Genomic DNA, 20,068 nt, shown 5'->3' on the forward strand with positions numbered 1-20,068 from the left:
TAAATAGAGTGTGGTACCAACACAATGGGTGTCAGGCACATTTTTCGCTGATGGCTAGAAATGAGTTGCAGAGACAATTCCCAAATTGTTGGATTGGAAGCGGAGATGTGTCGTGGCGTTTTTATTTAGTAAGTCTATGGTCGTGGCCAGCTCGTTCACCAGACTTGATGCCTCTGGTGATTCGTAAAAGACATTGTTTATAAAGACATTCCAACTACTCCTGAAGATATGCGAGAGAGAATTGTCAGAGCATGTGCTTTGATAAGTGCCGAAGTGATACGGAATACCACTCAATCCATGATAGGAAGTTTGCAGAACTGCACTGATACCAATGGTCATCACTTCGAACACCTTCTGTAAATGGACGTTCATGCCACCTTTTTTTACCTTCATTGATCTGCAAACACCTTACTGATACCATTGGATTCGTCTCGATAGCAGCTATCAGAAAATAAGTACCAAATTATAGCATCCCATTTTTAAAAAAAGCAAAGTTGAGTTCATATGTCTGAAGCGACCCTACCTAGTAACAACATATTATGGCCACCATTGTCCCATGCAATATTTGTCCCATAAACTTTTCAGCTAGCATCATACTTTCTGAGTTATTCTAAGTGGCAATAGTTAGTGATTCACCCTGTATAAATTCATGCTTTGACACAGCTTGTAACAAATCTAATATAAAAAAAAGTTACTGAATATCCTAACGCAAGCACAATTTTCATTATGTTAATTCAAAATCTACTAAGCTAAAACAATGCTTAGATAATGTCTTTATTAACTGTCCTCATGGTATGTATTTCACCAATGTGAAAGAATTTATTTTCTCTTATCACCATGTTAACAGTAGAGTTAACAAATTTTATAAAAGTAGACAGGAACAAACGTAAATAAATCTAAAAATATTTTAATACAAAGAAAATACAACCTGAAGAAACTAGTGCATCTTCTCAGCATAACAGACTGGGGCATATTGTTTCTAAGGCGTGTCTCCAGTGCCCATCTTGTTTATGAAATATTCACCAATTACGTAATTAGTATCATAAATGCTCTTCCTGTCCCAAACAAAAAACATTTAACTAGAAAACGAAAACCCAAAAACTGGAGAATCTAAAGAATAGAATGGAATAGTACACAATTTGTATTTGCCTTTTGGCATGTTTGCCATACAATTGGCTTCATCAATTCAGTCAATACATAAAACGAATATAATTACATAAATATGAATATGCAAGACAAATAGATACATATGCTAAAATAATGGTGATAATAAAATAATCATACACATAGTGGTACTATACAGTGGTAATATAATAATAATAATAATAATAATAGGAACAATAATAGGAATAATATGTTACATTAATCACATGTTATACAACAGTGTCATTTATAATTATTTTTTACCTTAAGTACAATAGTTCTATTTAGAAAAAAGTGTAAATGCTTATACATTACAATCTCACAGATATAGGCATATTTCGTATGTAGTTATTGGCTGCTTACTGCATATCTCTTTTGTGTAACGGTTTAGAAACTCATCAGTTGAGTAGTATGGCATACATTTGAAGCACACTTGTATGGTATGTGTACAAACACTCATTGACAGATCGCTCACTGTCTTTGGGAGTTTGATATAGATTGCCAAACTTAGGTACTTATGGCTTTTACATGTTAATGTCAGTCTTGAGTATTGAAGATATAAGTTCCTAATATTTATAGTATTATGGACATGGTCTTGGGATCTCAAGTTAAAATTGTTTGTTTCCTTTAGCATATATTAAACATTTGTAGATATATATACTAGACAGTGTCATTATCTTTTGTTCTTTAAAGCGTTTTGGCAGCTTTGTCCTGGTTCTACTTAAGTAGCCTGTTTGTATGTTGCAGCACTAGCTTTTTTTATCGTTATCTCATATCTAATAGAGTCAAAGGATTTACTTAAGTCTAAAAGTGTGGCACAAGTGAGTTTCTTGTTCTCAAATCCTTCATAAATGTTACCAAGGAGAGAATCTACTGCTTTGGTTGTTGATAGCTGAGATCGAAATCGAAACTATCTATTACTCAGTAATTTATTACTTTCTAAATTATAAATTTGCGTATATACACTGTTTTCTATTACTTTTGATATAATGGGAACTATTGATATGGGTCTATGACTGTTCAGAACTTTTCTTTCTTTCACCTTTTTTATAGAGTGGGAGTGTAACTGTAATTTTGAGACATCGGGGGAATACACCTTATCAAGAATACAATTTGCAAGACATGTTAGTGGTATCATGGTGGCAGAAGCTATATATTTAATAATACTGTTACTAATCCCTTAGCAATCCTCCGTTTTTGAGTTTATAAGTTTGTTTACAGATTTGGTGATATTACTTGAGGTGATTTTTACTAAGAGAATTTTTTTAGTTGCTGGGATTTGTCACTTAAGCAGAGACACAGCAACTGAACAATCAATAGGACTGCCTGTATTAAATGAAGTATTGGAGCTGGCACAGTTTATAAAGTTTTCATTAAGGATATTGCAATCTACTGGGTGTGTGGTTTGCCCATTGCCTATATTGATCTCACTTTTTATAATTTTCCAAGCTGCTTGACAACTCTTAAGGGACATGTAGTGCTGCTTGGCTTCCTCACTTTTGCCACTCTTATTTTTGTGAATAAGCAGCAGTATCCCTATTTGCTCAAGCTTTGGAGTGTGCTACTTATTAGAGTGCTGAGTTTTCTGTTTGTTGCTGTGAGATGGAAAGGGGGGGGATTTTTTTTGTGAGAAGCAGGCAGTGCCTATCTACTGCATTCATAATTATAGATCAGAACACAGAGAAACATTAACCAAATTTTTTTATATTACACAGTATATTCGGCCAATCTACTACCTTTGGTTCTTGTTTCAATTGCTCAGTATTGCTCTCATTTATTACTCTGTATGTGACTAACTGTAGTCTCAGCTTTCATACTGACTATTCTGATCCATATCCCGTAATGATCAGATAATTCCAGCTTTATCACGCCATACTTTACTTAACCCCTATTTTCATTATGAATTACCCTCTGAAGGTTTTTTATTCACACAGTAGCAGTTTAGAGATTTTACACAGTTAATCATGTTATTTACATTTTTTTCGGATTCCTCTAATGTGCTGAAGTTTCCTGCAATAAAAGTTTTGTGGTTTTGGTGTTTAGTGAACTTTTGATTAGCGCATTCGGTTGACCTATAAGAAATTCCTTATAAGAAGTTGGTGTATAGTACACAGAAGCAATTATGATTTTGAGTGTGCGCAGTATTACAGCAGCTGCTTCATACACACCTTCAAAGCAGTGCTTGTTTAGGTCTATTGTTGAATACTGCAAATTTAAATTTTCTTTCATGTAAATTGCCACTCCACATTGTGCAATATTAGCTCTACACTAATTTCTGAATAACATGTAGCCATATGATACACATAGTCTATACCTAGTTTTGGAGCCAGTGCTCATTAATGCATTTTATTTGACCAGCACTGTAATTGATAAAGCTTATTTCTTAGGGACTGTACATTAACATGTAACGACATTAAATCATTTTTGGTGCTGGGGAGGGGATACTTATGGCTCCTTCTACTGTATTTTCTTTACCGCTAACTACAAACTGTTGTGACAAAATCTAACTTGTGTTGAGCTTGGTCACAGCTGGGAGTTTTCCTGTATTGACTCTTTAAATTGAAGCCAAAATATTGGTTTATGTGCACAGCTTAATCAGTTATTTACAGTCTCAAGTACCTTTTTGCTTAGAAGTGATTTTCCTAAGACATTTAGGTGTCAATCATGTTTTGTACAGCAAGCACGGTTATGACGACAAGATTTACTGAGGGGCACAATAGCGTTGTGGCTACAGACCAAAATATCATTGATGTCAATCACTATTACATTTCTCAAATGTTTACATATCGAATCATAGAGCTTGTATGCTCCTTTTATTTCGTTATTCAAACATGTCTGTTCTATTCGATCATACCAGTGAAGTGTTTTGGCCACTATTACATTAGTATATGTTAGCTTACTCTTCGATGTTTTTGTTGCAGCAACTGTTTCATTATGATATACATCATGTACACCTCTTATTATCACTGTATAGTCTTTTGATGATAAGTTTTCAGATTCTTCGTCAATGCTGCCAACGACTTGGCTGAATCTTGCATTAGGTTTCACTATTCCTACAAGCTGTCTGCTGCATCATCTGTTTCCATTTTTATAGCTAGCCCTCTTCCAAAATTATCTAAGAAAAGTTTTAGGTTATTAAGTACTGGTAGTCTATTTTTTCGTAGTGCCTTTGTGTTAGATTGATGAAAGCGTTTAAGAATGAACCTCTGCCGTTAAAATGCCTAAGAACAGTTAATCATTGTTATGAAATCAACTGTACAAGAAAGAGTTATAGTTGGATAAACAAACATCCAACTCTAATTTAATGAAAAAAGTAAAAATCAGTCCAAAGCATCCTGGTCAAAAACCAATTCAGAGCAGACTGGTCAATAACTAATAATACTAAAGATGTAGTCAGAAACTTTGATAACGCAGTCTGTAGAGGGAATGAAAAAGTTTAAAAAATCTCTCTCTCTCTCTCTCTCTCTCTCTTTCTATATATATATATATATATATATATATATATATATATATATATATATATATATATATATATATATATATATATATCTGTGTGTGTGTGTGTGTGTGTGTGTGTGTGTGTGTGTGTGTGTGTGTGTGTGGCGTACCTTAAGAACGCAAACCTAAGTTGTAATTGACCTGGCCTTTCATTAAGCAACATTAGGGAGGTGAACCGAGATGAAATTCTTGAAATTATCAAAGACTTGAAGAAATCATTCAGTAGACATGTTTTTAATATGTCAAATAACCTACTGAAAGAAACAATAAATTACACTATAGCTCCATTAAGATGCTCCATAAACTTGGATCTTACAAGAGGTATTTTTCCTGGTCCCCTCAAATTAACCAAGCTGCCTCCAGTATTTACGAATGGAAAAAACATCTGTTCCTCTGAACTACAGACCAGTTTCTTTCATCCTAGTACTAGCCAAAGACTTTAGAAGCATCATGTAGAAACAAATGTATAAATATCTAGAACTGAACAAGATGTTAAGTATGCTGTAGTGTAGTTACAGGAAAGAAAAATCACTTATGCAAGCTATTGAACCCTTAATTAGAGACATTTTTTCAGCATTCGAGGACAATGCTCATATACAGGAAATCTTCCATGATTAGTAACGCCATCGATTGTCTTGAACACCCTATTTTGCTCTCGAAACTAGAATACTAGGGGTAAGATAGATACTGCCTACAGGAAAATTAAAGAGACCTTTGGAGAGAAGAGAACCACTTGTATGAATATCAAGAGCTCACATGGAAATCCAGTTCTAAGCAAAGAAGGGAAGGCAGAAAGGTGGAAGGAGTATATAGAGGGTTTATACAAGGGCGATGTACTTGAGGACAATATTATGGAAATGGAAGAGGATGTAGATGAAGACGAAATGGGAGATAAGATACTGCGTGAAGAGTTTGACAGAGCACTGAAAGACCTGAGTCGAAACAAGGCCCCGGGAGTAGACAACATTCCATTTGAACTACTGATGGCCTCGGGAGAGTCAGTCATGACAAAACTCTACCATCTGGTGAGCACGATGTATGAGACAGGCGAAATACCCTCAGACTTCAAGAAGAATATAATAATTCCAATCCCAAAGAAAGCAGGTGTTGACAGATGTGAAAATTACCGAACTATCAGTTTAATAAGTCACAGCTGCAAAATACTAACGCGAATTCTTTAGAGACGAATGGAAAAACTGGTAGAAGCCGACCTCGGGGAAGATCAGTTTGGATTCCGTAGAAATGTTGGAACACGTGAGGCAATACTGACCTTACGACTTATCTTAGAAGAAAGATTAAGAAAAGGCAAACCTACGTTTCTAGCATTTGTAGACTTAGAGAAAGCTTTTGACAATGTTAACTGGAATACTCTCTTTCAAATTCTGAAGGTGGCAGGGGTAAAATACAGGGAGCGAAAGGCTATTTACAGTATGTACAGACACCAGATGACAGTTATAAGAGTCGAGGGGCATGAAAGGGAAGCAGTGGTTGGGAAAGGAGTAAGACAGGGTTGTAGCCTCTCCCCGATGTTATTCAGTCTGTATATTGAGCAAGCAGTAAAGGAAACAAAAGAAAAATTCGGAGTAGGTATTAAAATCCATGGAGAAGAAATAAAAACTTTGAGGTTCACCGATGACATTGTAATTCTGACAGAGACAGCAAAGGACTTGGAAGAGCAGTTGAACGGAATGGACAGTGTCTTGAAAGGAGGATATAAGATGAACATCAACAAAAGCAAAACGAGGATAATGGAATGTAGTCAAATTAAGTCGGGTGATGCTGAGGGAATTAGATTAGGAAATGAGACACTTAAAGTAGTAAAGGAGTTTTGCTATTTAGGGAGTAAAATAACCGATGATGGTCGAAGTAGAGAGGATATAAAATGTAGACTGGCAATGGCAAGGAAAGCGTTTCTCAAGAAGAGGAATTTGTTAACATCGAGTGTAGATTTAAGTGTCAGGAAGTCGTTTCTGAAAGTATTTGTATGGAGTGTAGCCATGTATGGAAGTGAAACATGGACGATAACTAGTTTGGACAAGAAGAGAATAGAAGCTTTCGAAATGTGGTGCTACAGAAGAATGCTGAAGATAACGTGGGTAGATTACGTAACTAATGAGGAGGTATTGAATAGGATTGGGGAGAAGAGAAGTTTGTGGCACAACTTGACTAGAAGAAGGGATCGGTTGGTAGGACATGTTTTGAGGCATCAAGGGATCACAAATTTAGCATTGGAGGGCAGTGTGGAGGGTAAAAATCGTAGAGGGAGACCAAGAGATGACTACACTAAGCAGATTCAGAAGGATGTAGGTTGCAGTAGATACTGGGAGATGAAGAAGCTTGCACAGGATAGAGTAGCATTGAGAGCTGCATCAAACCAGTCTCAGGACTGAAGACAACAACAACAACAACATATGGAATCTGAAAGTTTCAAATGATGTACGTTCTTTCCTGCACAGTTACCACACTATGAGTCTGGATCCAGAGGTTAAAAAAACAGAAATCTTTTTTGACTCATGTGGGGGTCAAACAAAAACTACACCACAACATTTTCAGGATCATCCTTTATTTTGCCCATCATGCAAAGCCTTTTGAATCTATGTATGTGTCATTTCCAGTCAGTGGACGTACATATCATGAAAGTGACAAAGGAATAGCTCTCATTAGACATAAAGCTGATATTGCGAACTACTGGAAAAGCTGAGCTTCCAAAGGACTCAATGGACATATTTAAAGGTGGATGTGCAAAACCCATAACTTTTTACAGTGTTGAAGTTGATGGCTCATTGATACGTGAATGGAATGTTTTATTGCAACCAGGATACCAACTACAATGCCCATTTCGATCACGAATTACTAACGAGATGGAGGGAGAACATCATCAAACAAGTCTTATCTCACATTGTGAACGTACAATGGACCGTGCCCTACATCAGCTTTCACTGCTCCGGCTGGACAAATGGCAGAGGAAGCAGATCTTGCAGATGGAGAGTTTTTGTTCCCATTGTCCTGTTATAAAGTTAATGTATTAAATAATGTAGTTATGGACAAATTAATTAAACTAGATCATATCACAGTCAGAAATAACAGTTTCTGTTTTATAGCAATAAACCTATTGAGATACTATGCTAACAGTAAATCACATGTTCAATGTTTCCGAATTGCTACCCATTGCTGAAGAAAAGCATCATGAGTTGCAGGAACTGAAGGTGTTCTGTGATACAGCTCCCCAAGAGTACTTTACAAAGTCTATTTCTGGAAGTGAACTTATTGTTTTATCGATCCCATTTTGTATTAAGAGTTTTGTATAAGTTTGAAGTAAAATATGTAGAATGCGGAAATAAAAACTGTGATTAAATATACCTTTACTGACGTGTTGGTAACCATGGAGTGAATAATTATTGGAAGTAACATCACAGTCTAACATGACAGTCGCGACACTTCGCCTCGATTTTGTTGCCTACAGCGCCAGCATCGCCCCAAGCGGCCGGTAGGTTAAACTGTGAGTTCGGCGCGATTTTGAAAGCGAATAGTGATTGTTTATTTTGATTTATACAATGGTTTCTACCATTGGGAGCGTTTGTAGCGCAATAAATTGCAGCAACAACAGGAAGAAGACACCACAGCTGTCTTTTTTAGGTTTCCTAAGGTATCCTGAGACGTATATACCATCATGTTACTAAACTGTATTGTCAGGATTCATTTGCAAACTATTTGTGTATAAATGATGAATGTTTCGTTTTAGGAGCAGAAAATGGCTAGTTAATAGCAGACGAGAAGACCTTATGAAGAAAGACCCAGTTAGCTACATTTCGAACAAAACCAGTTCATGAACGCAGACAATAACAAACTCGTGTGGAATGCAGTACCCACGTTGTTTGACATTCCAAATAATCCACCTCAACTGACGATGAAGAGGATACTGCCACAAAGATTCGATAGTTTTTATTGTCACTTCAAAAGTTATGAAGACAAATTTGGAAGCTTGGTTATTTGCAGTGAAAATGTTTGTTTATTTGTGAGGGAGTGTGAAAATCAGATGGCTTTAGTTTTTGAGAACATTCTCACAAGTAAAACTGTGGTGAATTATATGTGGACTTGTTGATGGCTATCACAAGTGTTCCTCCTGGCTCTTGTGAAGAAACTAAGCTGCTGTTGATCAAGATATTTGTTAAAGTGAGACTCGTTTACTGGAATCGAGACTTAGTTTCTAACAACAAGAAGGCAAATAAAAAACTGAAGAAGTTGGCTCATTTGGGCTGTTGATTTCTTTGGTATGTATTTCATTCACTTCTGTTGTTAGTCACTTAATTTTCCTTGCTTCTTTCGTGTGATGACATTATTTTGTTAGCACCTTGTTCACTGACAGATTGTTTGAAAATTATTCAAATATTTGCTTTTTCATGAAATGTAATGCAATCAGCTCATTATAATGTTTTCAGCATATTTCTCCCACTATTTGGCAGTTGCTTGTCCCACCTAGAATAATATAAAGATGAAGGTCGTACTTGTGGCAACAGGTGACAATGACAAACACAGTAGGCCTACAGAACTATAAATGAGTTGTCGATCGCTTTTGCATGTAGAGGTACATGTATCTGCTTCTTACATGTGAAACTGTGTATTTATATGCTTTTGATATCAACATGGTAAGCTGCAATTCTGTCCAATGTCACAAGTGTTTCTTCACGAATGTGTTGTAGCTTGCCACTCTATTCATGGTTTTTGTCCATAGTTGCGCGTATTTTAGAATCATTTTTAGAAACATATATGCTTTCTGTCGCTCCATCCATCAAACGGCAACAACTTTTACGGCAGTGAGTGTCGCGACTGTTACGTTAGACTGCGGTATCATCATTATGATTTATACAAATTCATTGGAAACAAGAACAGTAAACTGATACACAGTGCTGATCCTAAAACCCAAATGTCATGATTATTACATATGATAGATGACTGGAGACACAGATGAATTGAACTTTGTTGTAGGAGCTGCATGGAGGTTATAAAGTGAAATACACTCCTGGAAATTGAAATAAGAACACCATGAATTCATTGTCCCAGGAAGGGGAAACTTTATTGACACATTCCTGGGGTCAGATACATCACATGATCACACTGACAGAACCACAGGCACATAGACACAGGCAACAGAGCATGCACAATGTCGGCACTAGTACAGTGTATATCCACCTTTCGCAGCAATGCAGGCTGCTATTCTCTCATGGAGACGATCGTAGAGATGCTCGATGTAGTCCTGTGGAACGGCTTGCCATGCCATTTCCACCTGGCGCCTCAGTTGGACCAGCGTTCGTGCTGGACGTGCAGACCGCGTGAGACGACGCTTCATCCAGTCCCAAACATGCTCAATGGGGGACAGATCCGGAGATCTTGCTAGCCAGGTTAGTTGACTTACACCTTCTAGAGCACGTTGGGTGGCACGGGATACATGCGGACGTGCATTGTCCTGTTGGGACAGCAAGTTCCCTTGCCGGTCTAGGAATGGTAGAACGATGGGTTCGATGACGGTTTGGATGTACCGTGCACTATTCAGTGTCCCCTCGACGATCACCAGTGGTGTACGGCCAGTGTAGGAGATCGCTCCCCACACCATGATGCCGGGTGTTGGCCCTGTGTGCCTCGGTCGTATGCAGTCCTGATTGTGGCGCTCACCTGCACGGCGCCAAACACGCATACGACCATCATTGGCACCAAGGCAGAAGCGACTCTCATCGCTGAAGATGACACGTCTCCATTCGTCCCTCCATTCACGCCTGTCGCGACACCACTGGAGGCGGGCTGCACGATGTTGGGGCGTGAGCGGAAGACGGCCTAACGGTGTGCGGGACCGTAGCCCAGCTTCATGGAGACGGTTGCGAATGGTCCTCGCCGATACCCCAGGAGCAACGGTGTCCCTAATTTGCTGGGAAGTGGCGGTGCGGTCCCCTACGGCACTGCGTAGGATCCTACGGTCTTGGCGTGCATCTGTGCGTCGCTGCGGTCCGGTCCCAGGTCGACGGGCACGTGCACCTTCCGCCGACCACTGGCGACAACATCGATGTACTGTGGAGACCTCACGCCCCACGTGTTGAGCAATTCGGCGGTACGTCCACCCGGCCTCCCGCATGCCCACTATACGCCCTCGCTCAAAGTCCGTCAACTGCACATACGGTTCACGTCCACGCTGTCGCGGCATGCTACCAGTGTTAAAGACTGCGATGGAGCTCCGTATGCCACGGCAAACTGGCTGACACTGACGGCGGCGGTGCACAAATGCTGCGCAGCTAGCGCCATTCGACGGCTAACACCGCGGTTCCTGGTGTGTCCGCTGTGCTGTGCGTGTGATCATTGCTTGTACAGCCCTCTCGCAGTGTCGGGAGCAAGTATGGTGAGTCTGACACACCGGTGTCAATGTGTTCTTTTTTCCATTTCCAGGAGTGTATGTTCTCAGTATCACATTAGATTCTGAAATTCTTAATTTGATTTCGGAAGTAGACATTCAGACAGAGACATAAGAGTGTGGTTTTTAAAAATATTTTTAAAAACTTTTAAGAAATACTAGGCCATGGTCATTTTCTGCAGTTTATAAATTACACTAGTATATTTCATTAAACACTGAATCTGTAACATTTCAAAAATTAAAATTGCTACCCCTAAAGTCTACAAAACGGACTTAACCCCTTCTTTTTGTGTAGTCATCATTTGTAGTATTCGTGGCAGCATGGTAGTATTCCACCAAACGCTAAATCAAACAAAATTTCTGCAACAATGATATACTAGATCAGTGAATTATTTATTCCAGGAAAGCAAAACCAATAACATACTGACAATATTGAAGCCATTTCCACATCATTAGTTATGAAATTTAAAGGTCAGTTCATATTACTTGTTAACAGAGGGTAGCACCATAGTAGAATGACCTCTATGGTGGATTTCAGACTAGTTATGTGACAACACTTAGTTGGGCCACTCATTGCATGAATGGAGTTGAAAGTAAATGGTTTCATATATGACTGCAGACTCAGTGTCAGCACTGTACACTATTCAGTTTCATCGATTTGTGTGTGTTGCAGTCATGTGTAAAACGAAAGTTTTGGCAGCTGCCCAAGTTGTGGTAGAGTTAATGTTTTTTTTGTGTGTAATTTCTGCATAAGAAAAGAAATATGAAATGTGTTTGGGTACATGAGTCGATAAACAGCTCAGTTGCTCAGTGACTTTGCTGAAAGAAATTGCAGTGGAAGACGCTGTAAGTTATTTTAATCATCTCGGAATACGACCAGCGAAGATTCATTTTCTTCTAAACAGAGTCAATGATACAATAAGGAAGAAAGAAGGCATAATGCACGAAGCATTGTCGCCAGAACTGAAATTAGAAATCATACTGAATGCAGTAGAGTCCAGAAGCCTCAGTCTGCTAGAAGATTGTGTTTTAGTTGGTGATGACACATTTCTATTAACCCAATATTTAACAAAGCCTTTGTTATGGCATGATCCACAGAGTTTCAAAGAATGAATATAGCTCACCGTTTTGTGGAAAATGCATTAGTAGTCCTGGTTTCCGAATTGCATTTCTATGAAAAGCCAATTCCATTATGCACACAAATATGTGACAAAACTGCCAGACCTACATAAGCTATCCCAGTGACATGCATAACAACAGTTAATATACATGGAGCATGCCAATAGTGGAGTTTACCAGCCAGGAACATGGAGAAGCATAAATTCTGGGTGGCGGACAGATTCAAGACTGCAGTCCAGAAGTCATAATTATTTGGAGCACACCATATTATGTAGGTAATGGTTTGAAAACTACTTTGTTGAAGGGTGATCTGTACAGTTTAAATGTGTGTACTACTGTTTCTGAATGGAAGCACTGATGTGACATTCTTAATAAATGAATGTTGAATAAAGACCTGAGCTTTGAAAATTTGTATATATCGTAAAAATTACTCTTATTTTCTGTGTATAGCTGTCTTGGAATCTGCGACTCAGTGTTGGTACCCAACAGTCGTGGTTTCAGGGTATTTCTCCATTACGGACAAAGAGTTTTTTAACAGTGAAGATCTCACTTCTAGAAAGATATTTAGAAAATATAACGCTAAAACTTGAGCAATTTTCTAGGGTTATTTGTTATTTAAATTTCGCCTCACATTGGATTTTACTTATGTAGTTTACGTGTATATGTAAGGTAACTTTGGACCTCCATATCTCGGAAGAGGATGGAAATATGAATAAAATTTTGAAGGTTGTAGGAGAGCTGGATCTTCAAAACATATTCCAAAAATTTCAGGTATCTGCTGTGAAAAACAATCTTGGAACCCTGCAGCTCTATTCTGTTGCAAAAACAAGTAAAACAGCCCTTATTTGGTTTTCCAAGGAACAGACCAGAAACTAATGGTACCTCCAGAAACTCCTTAAGACACATTGTTGACCACAGCAAATAGAAACAGAACAAAACGATGTGCTCCATTTGTCTAAGCAGGAGGAAGTATATAATTTTCAAACTCTGACACTATACTGTAGGATAGTGACAGCAAGACGATCTTTTGTTGGGTATACAAATGGTCTGTAGCCCAAAGCTACCAAAAACATTTGTATATACTAAGATGGTATCTGTTCTTTCGGACATGTCCGAAAGAACAGATACCATCTTAGTATATATATATATATATAGTTAAGAGTCACCGGCCACTTGACATCTTCTTCTCTTGTGCGAATGCACAAATAGTGCCCGAACTCTTACAGGGTCTGGCTATGCGCCACGAGTAATGAGTATAATGGGCGGGGGCACTAGCAAGGTAGTGCAGGACAATACATTGAGGATGTGGGTTTCGCGGGATGCATGCCAGAGATAAATACCTGCAGTCGCGCTATCCTCTGTGTCCTCGGTGGCTCAGATGGATAGAACGTCTGCCATGTAAGCAGGAGATCCCGGGTTCGAGTCCCGGTCAGGGCACACACTTTCATCTGTCCCCGTTGACATATGTCAACACCTGTAAGCAGCTAAGGGTTTTCATTTCATTGTAAAAACACTAGACTCTACCTTTTTATCACCACCAGAACTCGAGATATGAGCCCTATAAAAATCCCATTTCTATGTGTAGCATTTTGGAACATATATTAGATAGCACATGGTGTTGCACGTTTACCAACTTCCAAAACTCGAACACTTTTCTCCATTCCCAACACAACATTCCACTTTGTTCACACTTTACCAACACACCTAACCTTAATACTCGCATAACTAGTTATTTCATTTTATTCTGTCTTACAGGTTCGTTCACTGATATTCTGACACTAATCCTGCCTATAAATTACGCAAACTTGCATATAATAGAAGTCAGACATCTGAATGTAAGCCAATGAAATAAGAGGATGTAAAAGGAATAAAATATTTGATTTGATGTTACTGTTTGTTGGTGGGTTCACTTTTATCATACAAGGCGCCCAAACAATTTTTATATTTTAAGATTCTGTCATTTGTAATCAAATCCAAAGCTGTATCTAACGTGAATCTAAAATATTGCATATACTGACACTGTAATATAATAAACTCTTTCCTATGTAACTATGGAAGTGAAACATGGACGATAAATAGTTTAGACAAGAAGAGAATGAGAATAGAAGCTTTTGAAATGTGGTGCTACAGAAGAATGCTGAAGATTAGATGGGTAGATCATGTAACTAATGAGGAGGTATTGAATACAATAGGGGAGAAGAGGAGTTTGTGGCACAACTTGACAAGAAGGGATCGGTTGGTAGGACATGTTCTGAGGCATCAAGGGATCACAAATTTAGTACTAGAGGGCAGCGTGGAGGGTAAAAATTGTAGAGGGAGACCAAGAGATGAATACACTAAGCAGATTCAGAAGGATGTAGGCTGCAGTAGGTACTGGGAGATGAAGAAGCTTGCACAGGATAGAGTAGCATGGAGAGCTGCATCAAACCAGTCTCAGGACTGAAGACCACAACAACAACAACAACAACATGTAACTATTACTAAATGAAACGCTGTAAACCACTTTTTGGTTGCTGCTGTGGAAAAACACTAGAAATATTTTGTATTATTTGAAATTGCTGCATAATGGCGGCTGATCGTCGCACACCAACGATGTCCTGTTTTCTGGCTGTGTGGCAGCTATAAATGGCTAGAAATTATTCAAATGTCCAAAACATTGACACAAGGGATCAGGAGGCTACTTTCAATAATAACATGGCTAACATTTCATACATATGTTAACCATTACAACATACACACCTCCTCAATCTAAATGACTCTGTCTCCAAGAACAGTGAAAACAAAAATAAGACAGACAGAAGATGTAGCAGCTATTACGATCACTTCTTCTATAGAATAAGGAAAATCTGTAATTGGAGTTGTTTGGGATGGTACCCACATTGTTCAGTCTACGTGCCTAATGAACAATAAGTACTGTACACTTCATTTTAGTAAAAATCATACAGTCTTCAATGTTCTGCTCTGGAGACGTTGCACACTGTCACCAAAAGTGGAACAAGGTGAAACTGTTTAGTTTCACCAACAATTTACACAAATGCACAGTGGCTTGTAGTGCAGTTGCATGTAAGCCAGTGTTGTCATGTAAACTAAGCTGCATGAATATGCTTCCTGAAATCACATAAGATCTGATCAGCATTAAACTGTAATGACTACATCTATGACGATTTTCATGTGGTAATGTATAGCTTTATATCAACTCATACTTTTATTCATTGCTTTACCTGAAAGAAACTTAGAGATTTCACAACTGCACAGATAAAAACAACTAAAAACCATGTGACAGTCAACAGCTTCTATATGATTGCTAAATTTATGAATTATCAGCATTGCATTAAATGTAGTCAGTTAAAATTTCCAACCTCATAAAATTGCTTCACACATCAGAACATTGAAAATATTTCACTCTACCATTACGAATTCTGTGTCATTAACCAGCCATGGCTGGACAGACAGTGTCAAGGTACAATAAAATTAGAACAATGAAATGAATACAAGGCCATCATATGGTGTAGCCAGACCACTGGAATAAATGTAAAAGGAAGAAGAACCACATGACACTGACAGATCCGGCATGCAGTGTTCCCCACTCATGGTGTTACAGCTATGTCGCCACACAAACATAGGAGGAAGGGCAGCAATGTATGTCTCTGGCATTCCATATCCAAAAGACCCCTTTCTATAGGATCCATGTTATATGTCTACTGTAAAACTTTGAATGCCTCCTCAAGGTTAGAAAATGTGCTTCCTTTTAGGCTAGTGTCTATTATTATTTTTAGTTTCTTTCTTGTCAATTTTTTTTACAATCTAACGGACTCTGCAATGAGATGCTTAGCCAGTGTGGGCAAAACTGTCTTCGTTTTTGATAGTCTTGTGCCTGGATAGATTGTAGCAGCAAGGACACAGAAAAATTGGATGTTTCGCTAGGAGTTTTGAAGAAAGTAACCAGAATAATAAGATGGGTCAGAAGACAGTGGATGAAACAGTAATTGGACGAGTGAGAGAAAAACTTTAGGGAAAACAACAGCACAAATTTTTTCGGGAATTTCAAAGAGTCTGACTGTATATGATGTCAGTGACAAGATAAAGAACTGGTCATTGGTGAATGCAGAACTATGAGATACTTACACAGTAATTTCAGGACCTGCTGTATTGCAGACCATCTGAAGATGAGCTGGAATTGTGGATAGACACAGAAGAGGGCGAGTCACACCTTCCAACCTGGGATGATATCGCACATGCCATAAAAAAATAAAATGATCATTTGGCATATTTACCAGGAAACCCGATCTGGGGTTGTTCAGCCACTTAATGCAAGTCTTTTTGTTTGATGCTTTTTCGGTAACTTGCCTTCAGTGATGATGAAATGATGACAACACAACACCCAGTGCTTGAGTGTATAAAATCTCTGATGTGGCAGGGAACTAGGGAACTGAACCTGCCCCCCCCCCCCTCCACATGCTAGTCAGCCACGTTGACCACTCAGTAATAATGGTGTGCCACACAAGACATAACATATCTAAAGAATAATAAGGCAACTACAGTAAACACAACAGCAGCCAAGATGATATAGTGGGAAGGCAACAAGGAGGTAGGCAGTAGGATCAAGGTTAACTGCCAGGTTCAGGCTTGAAGTTACCACAAGGATTGAAGAATGTGTTCATGGTACAAATACATCAGAATGGGGAAATGAGGAATGTAAACAACTACAGAGGAATATTACTACTAGAGATCAGCTCTGAGGGCTGTCAAAACCCTTGCTGAGTATATTAGAAGAAGATATTGAAAGTATAATTGGAGATTACCAAGCTGAATTTTGGAGGGATAGAGGATCCATTGAACAAATATTTACCTTTAAACAACAGATAGAACACAGAACCTTACAGGACGAAAAGACAATTGAAACCTTCATGGAACTCATGAAAGCATATGACTCCGTAGTCACAGTCAAGCACACTCTTTGAGAGATACTCAAGAGCAGAGGACTAGTCAGGGCTACATGAGAAATAATAATAGGAATTTTGACAGATTCAGGCAAGAATGAGATTCAGAAGAGCACTATTGGAAGTGTTTGAGATTAAGACCAGCGTCAAACAGTGATATGGATTGTCACCCATTCTGTTCAGCATAGTACTGGACAAAGTGATCAGCCAGTGGAGGGCAATAAATGAGAAAATGGGTACCCCAAGGACGTACCTGGGGATAAAAGGAAAATAGAGCCATGTGCACTACCTAGCCTTTGCAGAAGTCATACTAATTGTAAGTGAGAAAGAATAATATGCAAAGACACTCCACAACCTAAGCAAGCCAGTGAGAAGGGTGGGGCAGAGGATCCCCCACAAAAAGGCAAAGGCATTGAATACCATTGGAGCCTGTAAACACGAGAAGACACCATACAGAAGTAGTACATATTCAAATCTCTGGGGAATCTATAACAGGAAGAAAGAAACCTTTCATTCCTCTTGTGCTTTTGTCCTGCATCTGCCTAGTTTCAGTATGGTTATGAACAGATTTCTCATGGTTCATTTCAGGGGCGGCTATATACCTTTCCTGTCGTCACCTCATTACCCTCTGGGATTGAATGTGTGTACCCAAACTGTCTGTGTGGTGTTATTCACGTGGAAGATGCAAAGGTTTTCTAAATGTTAGCGTATTATGGAATTGAGGCGGGGCTTTGGTAGAGTATGGGTAGGATAAGGTAGCCAATTTTCGTCCAAAGCGCTGGATGAGCTCATTCATTTATTAGGGAGTCTGACGGTATTTGCCCCTTTTCGCTTGGTGATGACAGAGTCGAGAGGCAAGCCTTGCAATCTTTTCCAAATAGAAAGACTATTAGGTAAAAAAAATTAATTTTTGGGTTACTTGCAGCTTTATATGTCAACTTCATGACGATGTGCCCATCATTTTGTTAATGGTCACAGTTATTGTGATATTTGTATGGAAGTAAGACAGCTGCACAAAATCCGAAAATGTTTGCAATGGAAAAGTAGAGGGCGCTATTATTTTGAATTTGGTGCATATTACATTATAAGTTGTTGCATATTAAATTTAGCTGACATATTGAATTTTTCTTTAGATTGGGAGGTGGTCTCTATCTGTCATCGATCTCGAGAAAATTAATATGATGTAGCACACTCATTTGCGATCGCTCATTCCAGCAATAAAGCCAGAGTGAAATAACCACAACATTCCTAATATTTCCTAAACGGTCTGAGTTATCGAAATAGGATTTTGTAAAATGATATGCTAAACGACATAGGTTATTGTGCGAATCATCACCATCTACAGTGCTATTCCACTAACTACAGACTTTTTCAATGAAAGAATGTAATCTTTAAGTGCCATCAATAGCTGATGGAACAAGAAATGCTGTGGCTTTTTGAACAGCGTAAGTGAAGACATTACATGTTCGTTTTTGTATCAAGGATTTTTTCATAAGCTATTGTCCATACTTCTCCTCAGTTCCTACCTTAATAAACTTAATAAACCACCATTTCAGAAGTCTCAGACAACTGTGTCTGCATATGTTAGTGATTGAAACTGTGTAAACTCCGCTGTAGTTTGGCAAAAGGAACAAATTTTAACAGGGTGAAAAGTTAAATGTGTAGTTTTACTCAAAGTCTCTGAAAGTTGCAAATGGTTAATAAGCTAGGCGAAAACAAATTCAGGATAATTATTTTTTAGATACTAAGCAAAGGTAACAGATCTTTCTGAATGGTCACCATACACATATGGGCTCCATCGAATATTTCAAAAATTGTGAGTGTAGGCTTCAGTTTAGAGCAGCCCACGAAATTTCTTCTGCAGTACCTGCCCATAACCTCCCTCCCCCCTTCCCCATTACCGCTTTCACCATAAGTGCCCTGCCAATTGTGGAACTACTGGCTAGGGAGCTAGTGCCCATTGAGACACAGAACATCATAATTAACTCTTCTTATTGACTGTAACTGTATGAAAGAAAGAGATTTAGGAGGTATAGATACACTGACGAGAAGCCTTCAATCACATATCAGTTGTCTTAGTCTAATTTCTTTGTGGTACTGGGCTCTGGCTGGAAGATGTGTAAAGTTCAACAGTGTCACAATTGAAAGATTCAATGCAAGATAGTGCTAACTGCCAGTTCTGGAAGGATTCGTGTGGTTTCTTTATACATTGTGTTTTTGAATGTATCACATGCCGGTAACAAGAAGTTCTGTAAGAACCACTAGAAAGATATGTCTGTTACATAATTTCCTTTGTGTTATTTAATTTAAATTCCTGTTTTAGAATTTAAACAAACACATAATATGCAATATCTTAAAACAAGCTCTTGTGAGTTACAATTTTTTTCCACTGACCTCTTCAATTAATTTAAATCTCAATATAGCAGATGAAGGTGAGCTCAAGTTCAAAACAAGTCGTCTTCAAATAAATAAATAATGTAATTAACTGCAGTTTAGTACTCTGATTTTGTAATTTTACTCTACAAATATTAATTTAGTACATTTAAGTGCCTACTTGAAAAATACATAAACTCTAATACTTGGATCGATTAAGTCAAGTTACTGCATTGCATAACATTAGTCTTACGCCATGGATCCCATGGAGAGTGGTCTCTTCGATGTGAAAAGACGCCAAGCATGTACATTTAATTTAATACTCAAGTGGGTGCATGTATGTGTCTGACAACCACAAATAACATTGTTTTATACCACTCCATTGTTGTTTTACAATTACGAGTTCCTATTGAACATGTTTTCTTGTGTTAAGTGTGTATAATGTCTATCATACGTTATCTTCTCAAACTATTGGCAAATACAGACAGCATTTATATAGGTTGGTAGTTCTTTACTGACATTTTGTTTTCTTTTTGTAAAGTGGCTTGATAACAGCATGTTAAATATCTCTGGGAAAATACTGTTGAAAAATATTCCT

The sequence above is a fragment of the Schistocerca cancellata genome, chromosome 1 (genome assembly GCF_023864275.1).
Source record: "Schistocerca cancellata isolate TAMUIC-IGC-003103 chromosome 1, iqSchCanc2.1, whole genome shotgun sequence".
NCBI lineage: Eukaryota > Metazoa > Arthropoda > Insecta > Orthoptera > Acrididae > Schistocerca > Schistocerca cancellata.